The following is a 6,066-nucleotide window of genomic DNA, read 5'->3' as shown; positions in this document are numbered from 1 at the left end:
TTCATCTCTATTGATTATCATTACAGCTCCAATTGTATACACATTTACCAGGTCTACTCTCCACCAGGGATTAGATTGTCCACTGGTAAGTGTGCAAGACCCTCTTTGATAGCTTGCATCTCTGTTTCCATCAACTGCTCTACCAGCAGTACCCAAGGGCCCACTGGTTGAAGATTGGACAGCTGTTTTTTTCAGTGCCAGGTTGTAAAGAAGTTGACCTAAATGAAAAAAATAACTTTAATCAAAACAGAGGGCATTATTGTTATTTTCTTCTGGAATTGAGCATAAAATAAAATATATATCCATGTCGAGTGTCAAATTAGGAGTTCTTATATTTGTATTTGTGGTGGTTTGCAATAGGCAATTTACTGCATATTGCACTGAATGTACAGTCACAACAGCAGCTCGTAGTTTGACCTGATGTGTTTGTGATCATTTCTTCTAGAAGCGTTAATTACGGTGTGTTCAATCCGAACGCGATAGATGAGACCAGAGCGTCAGGTTTACATGGAAAGTCAATGTAGAAGCGCGATGATGTGCGACTGCAGATCCCGCGAAAATTCAGAAGCAGATTTGCGTGGCTAGTTATTCTGAGAACCCCTGCTGCAATAAATGAGGGACCACTGTATATACTTTCTCTGTGACTATTGTTTTCAGCCTGTTAACATTTAATATTGTCTAATTCTGCAAGTTTTTGCTTTATTACTTTAGGGCCAACCAGAAGAGATAAGAGAATAGGAAGAATGAAAAGATCTCAAAATATTGAGAATTTCTTCCTGAAGAAGGCTAAAATACAACCAGAAGCAGAGAGCAATGTCAGGGAAAGGTGGACTGAGCAGCAGTCATCATTGTCATTGAGTTCTACAAATGAAGGTATGTGTGAAAATGAATAAGGAAAATGCAAGGAAGGGATGTTTATATTGTCAATTGTTCAACCAATTCATAGGGGACAAATCCTAATATTTGGGAATAAATAATTAACTAAGCAAATATATGTATTGTGGCACATAATTAGAAAGTAAAACAAAATCCTTCTTTAAATAACATGTTTTTTATTTAATGATCCACCTATTCTAAATCACTGATAATATTTGATGAAGCATAGAGTAGGTACTTGAGTAAATGTTTACTTTCAAAACATAAAGATTTTTGCAACTGCTGCTGTTTACAAATGTTTTTGTACTTCTTGTCTTCCTAACATGTAACACACTCTTATTAAAAGTTCAAGAGGTTTATTTTTGCACAATTTATACTGAAAACACTATCAAAAGAATATGGGCTCAAAATGTGGTCATAAATATTTTGTACTTGTAAATCAGGATTTGTATGTGTAAAAAAGATTTGTGCGTGTGTAAAAATGATTGCCGACATTCCTTATCATACATGCATACGTCTGTTGGCTGAGTTGGGGAAAAGTTCTCAATAGAGTTTTTGAGCTCAGCAAGGAAATCTGTCAGTTCATGGACATGGCATGTATAATGCGGTGAAGGCATTTCAAGTGAAGCTGTCACAAATGCACCAGTGCAACCTGCCTCACTTTCCCTGTTGCCAAGTAATGTTGAACCAAGTCAGTGCAACAGTGCTCCCAAATGCGCACTTTGCTGATAAACTGAGCGCACTGAGTTTGCAGCGCTTTGGTGACTTTGAAGCAAAAAAATGAGAATTTCGAGCTGCATTACAAACCACTTACAGTTGATGTGGAAACTGTACCAGTGCAGATTCAGATTGAGCTGCATTCTAATGGGACACTCAAGGGAAAGTACGACACTGAATGGCCCGCAGAGTTTATTAGTTATATTCCTGAAGCAATGCCCCCGGCTCAAACCTTATGTATGTTTTCATTTATTTTTTTCTGGGGTTTTTGGCAGCATGTTCATATTTCTAACTTGCATAATTTTGACAGGATGTATTTTTTATGGAGAGCAAAATATTTAAAGTTAAAGCTTATTTTTTAAAGTTTATTTATTCTGGAATTATATTCCTGTCTGTATTCATATTTATGTTTACAAAAACATTGTTTTAGTGTTCAATAAATGTTTATCTTGTCTGGCCTGCGACCTAAAGTGTGCATTGAGGTTTGGTCCCCTGTGCAATTGAGTTTGACACCTCTGTATTAAGAGAACACTCTCTGTGTGAAAAGTAATGGCTCTTCCTTTGACAGTCATGAATTAACTTTAATTAACTACACACTGTAGAAACTTGAGTTCAGTATCAGTGGACACACTCAGACCTGAGCAGACCTGCTGAATCAAGACATCACTTAAAAAGAAGCTGTCTGACAAAGTGAAGCAGGCTAAAAGATCAAACAAAGTATCATCACTGATATCAGTCTAACTCCAACAGTGGAATGGTTTGTAGGCTTTTTCTAGAACCATGCATTCGTTCTGAGCTGTCAGATTTATCAGGATTAATTTGCCCTTTTAATAAAAATAAAAAAATATGGATTTTCATTCAGCTTCATCTTATTGATCTCAACTGCCATGCATCGAGACAGTTTCATGTTGGTTTGAAGGTAACTTGCTCCAGCACTTGGCTGTGCTTTGAGTTTTGATTTGATTTGTGATTCTCTTGGTACAATCCATTGGTTGTCATTGAAATCCGCTTTTTAATATTCTTTTTTTTTCCAGTTCCCACCATATGCTAAGTTTGTAATTACTAAAAAGTGTTACCTGCCAGTGCTCCAGATGTTAATGTTAACATGATGGAAATGCCTGTTAACATATAGAGATTGAAAATATTTAAAAAACTGAATTATTATTTTGAATTGTTTTAGTGATGTGTGCATTAAATGCTATCTATTGTCATTTTACCATTTTTATAGACAGTTTAAGAAAACTTACCAGTGAAGCTCCACATATGACTGCCCCTCATGGTTATGGAAAGTATCCAAGTCAAATTAATTCTGACATTACATATACTAATTAATGGTACACTCCATCTGGTAGCTAGATTGACTTAGTGCCTCTGTAGCTTTCTACTAAGCTCTCATAATCACACCCTTGTTTGTTGAGATTTAAAAAAATGCAAATTTTAGTCACTAAAGTTTGCATGAACAAAAAACACACCCAGATTGATATCTGCTGCTTCTTCTGTTCTGCAAAGGTTAGCAAGACTGGCTACAGAATTTCAAGGTCAATCCACTAATTTCACACACAACTAGGCCTGCATAATAAATCGAAAATCTATTGTCATCGCGATACCAGCCTGTGCGATGGGCCCATCACAAAAGATGGCATAAACTGTGATAATTGGGTACCTCAAAATGTTTACACATGTGCTTTAAAGAATTTGCCAATCAAAGAAACCCCTTTACACATTTGACCAGTCAAATAGAGCCCTTCATAGCATTAACCAATCAAACGGATTAGAGGCCCGTCTCCCACGTAGGTGGGGAGCGAACAACACTGCAGCAACAAGTCAGAGTTGTAATGGCTGAGAGTGAGACGCATGATGAGAACACTACTGACTATGAACTTGTGTCTAAAAAAAAAAAAAAAAAAATAGTACCTCGCTTATTTGGAGGTACTTTGGATTTGATAAAGACAACTTTCTCCAAACACAGGTACTCTGCAAAACTTGCCAAACACTCGTGGCAACCACCAGAGGAAACACGACTAATCTCCACCATCTTCTTCAATACAACCAGAGAGAACTGTTTGAATAGTTCCAGAAAGACAGGGCTAGCCAAACAAAGGTTGCTAATGTTAAGACAAAGAGCACAGCAGTCCAACAGCCGTCTCTGTATCAGAGTTTTTCAAGTGGAACTCCTTATGAGAAAACGTCAAAGTAGTACAAAGAAATAACAGAGGCCATTACACATTTTTTGGCTAAAGACATCATGCCTATAAATACAGTTAGCAGAGAGGGCCTCACCAGTCTGATACATAAAGTGGACCGGAGATAACGCATCCCCTCACAAAACTACTTTTCCCATGTCGCCATTCCACAAATGTGCGAAACATGTCGCAAGTCATGTTTGAACTGAGCCAAGCTGAAAACTACGCACGCACTAAGACCTGTGGTCAAGTCGTACAACGGAACCATATATGAGTTTCACAGTGCACTTCTTCACCGAAGACTTTGAACTGAAAACACGGTGTCTAGACACTGTGTATTTTCCAGACTCTCACACTAGTGAAAATATAGCCCATGTATTACGTGAGGTGCTAGCCAGCTGGGATCTTAAAGAAGTCCGACAAGTGTGCATCACCACAGACAACGCTGCCAATGTTGCGAGAGCCACGGAGCTAAACAACTGGGTCAGACTTCAGTGTTTTGGACACAGGCTGCACCTAGCAATCAGTAAGTTTTATTCAAGGCAAAACTTTTTTTAACTATGAAAATGTGCTGTACGTTACTATCAAATTATTTTTATTAGCTTCAACTTATGTAATGACAATATTGATAAGGATAATGTTACCTTTTTTTTTTAGACAACTTTAGTTATACGTTTCAATTCGTTTTTACAAACAGGTTTTAAACAGTACTGTTTTTTTGTTTCCTCTTCTTTCTCCAGAAAATTCTGTCAAAGATGATGCCGCAATGCCTGAGCCATTGGACTTTGAAAAATGTTAGTTGGACATTTTTGCCACAGCTGGAAAGCAAAGATGGCTCTGAAAAAAGCACAGCAGAAGCTTAACCTGCCAGAGCACACACTCATCACAGAATGCCCAACCAGGTGGGGTTCCAGGCAGAAGATGATCGAGAGAGTCCTGGAGCAGCAGCGGGCCATTTCTGATGTCATCTCAGCAGACAAGAAATCAAGACACTTGATTCCTACTTGGCAGGATCTTGAGGTACTGGAGTCTGTCAACCAGGCATTACACCCCCTTCAAGACTTTACAGATGCCCTCTCTGGTGAGAGTTACATTAGTGTTTCATATGTAAAACCGGTCCTTCATCTGATGAAGACGTCGGTGCTTGCAGAGAAGTAAGAAGACAGTGATTTGACAAAATGAATTAAGAAGAAAATCCTTGACCACCTGATTACTAAATATGAAAATCCAGAAACCCAGGAACTTCTAGACATGGCGTGCTTCATGGATCCCAGATTTAAAGTCAGCTACATCAGCACTGACCGACTCTCAGACATCAAGACCAGAGTGATGTCAGAAATGGAAGCAGTGGCAGAGAAGGTATTCATGCATGCTTATATATAAAACCTTTCAATTCATATTTAGTCCAAAATGTTTACTTTTCCTGTATTCTGCTCTCTGTTCCAGGAGAGAAGCTCCGCTGAACCAGAGGCCCAGACAAATGATCCACCCAATCCTCCCCTGAAGAATGCAAAAAGGTCACTGGGCAGTTTCTTCAAGGCATCTCCAATCCCTACCTCCTCTTTTATGCATGTTTCATAAGCTGTTGAAGCTGAGCTTAGCAGCCACTTGCTATCAACAGCCATAGACAGTAAGGAAGACCTCTTGGCATGGTGGAAACTCCACCAAATTACATTCCCACAGGTAACCAAGCTTGCAAGGAAGTATCTCTGCATACCTGCAAGTAGCTCACCTTCAGAGAGATTTTTTTAGTACATCAGGAAACATAGTAACATGTCAGCGCACATGTTTAAAACCTTGGAAAGTTAACATGTTGGTTTTTCTTACCAAGAACTTGCCATAAAAAACATCCACTCAGGAAGGATGAATGCAAGATAAAGAAACTTTTTTTTTTCCAAAAAAGTACAAACATACACTACCTACATTGTTCTTAATTGTTGATAATATTAGTCTTGGCCAGTACTACCACAAAGGTAGACAATTGTTCTTTGGTGTGTTTCCACAGCAAACAAGTTCTTACCTATAGTTTAATCTAGTAAAGTTTCCTCTCCAGTTTTGACTTACATCATAACTACTTGGTGAGTGGTAAAATGATGAAGAACTACATTGAGATAATTTGCAGTATAATTTAAGTTATGTTTATTTAAAACTAATTATAGACACCGGAAACTATATCTTTCAGAATTCAAGCCTCAGAAAATTTTTTATGGGGGCAATGTTTCAATGCTAAAGTGCACTTTGTTGTTACACTGCTAATACAGCAGCTTTCTTTAAATAAAACTGTTGTTAA

At 38.1% G+C, this 6,066-nt stretch overlaps 1 long non-coding RNA gene across 1 annotated transcript; it reads left to right on the top strand.

Moving 5' to 3' along the window:
- The first annotated feature begins 4,216 nt into the window (after positions 1–4,216).
- Positions 4,217–5,450, top strand: LOC308392056. The gene is made up of 3 exons (XR_013970753.1): positions 4,217–4,302; positions 4,517–5,135; positions 5,223–5,450. It is a non-coding gene; the product is annotated as an uncharacterized lncRNA (long non-coding RNA).
- The last annotated feature ends 616 nt before the right edge of the window (positions 5,451–6,066 follow it).

This window comes from Rhamphochromis sp. 'chilingali', assembly GCF_963969265.1.
Source record: "Rhamphochromis sp. 'chilingali' genome assembly, chromosome: 1".
NCBI lineage: Eukaryota > Metazoa > Chordata > Actinopteri > Cichliformes > Cichlidae > Rhamphochromis > Rhamphochromis sp. 'chilingali'.
This window is presented reverse-complemented; position numbering and strand designations above follow the sequence as displayed.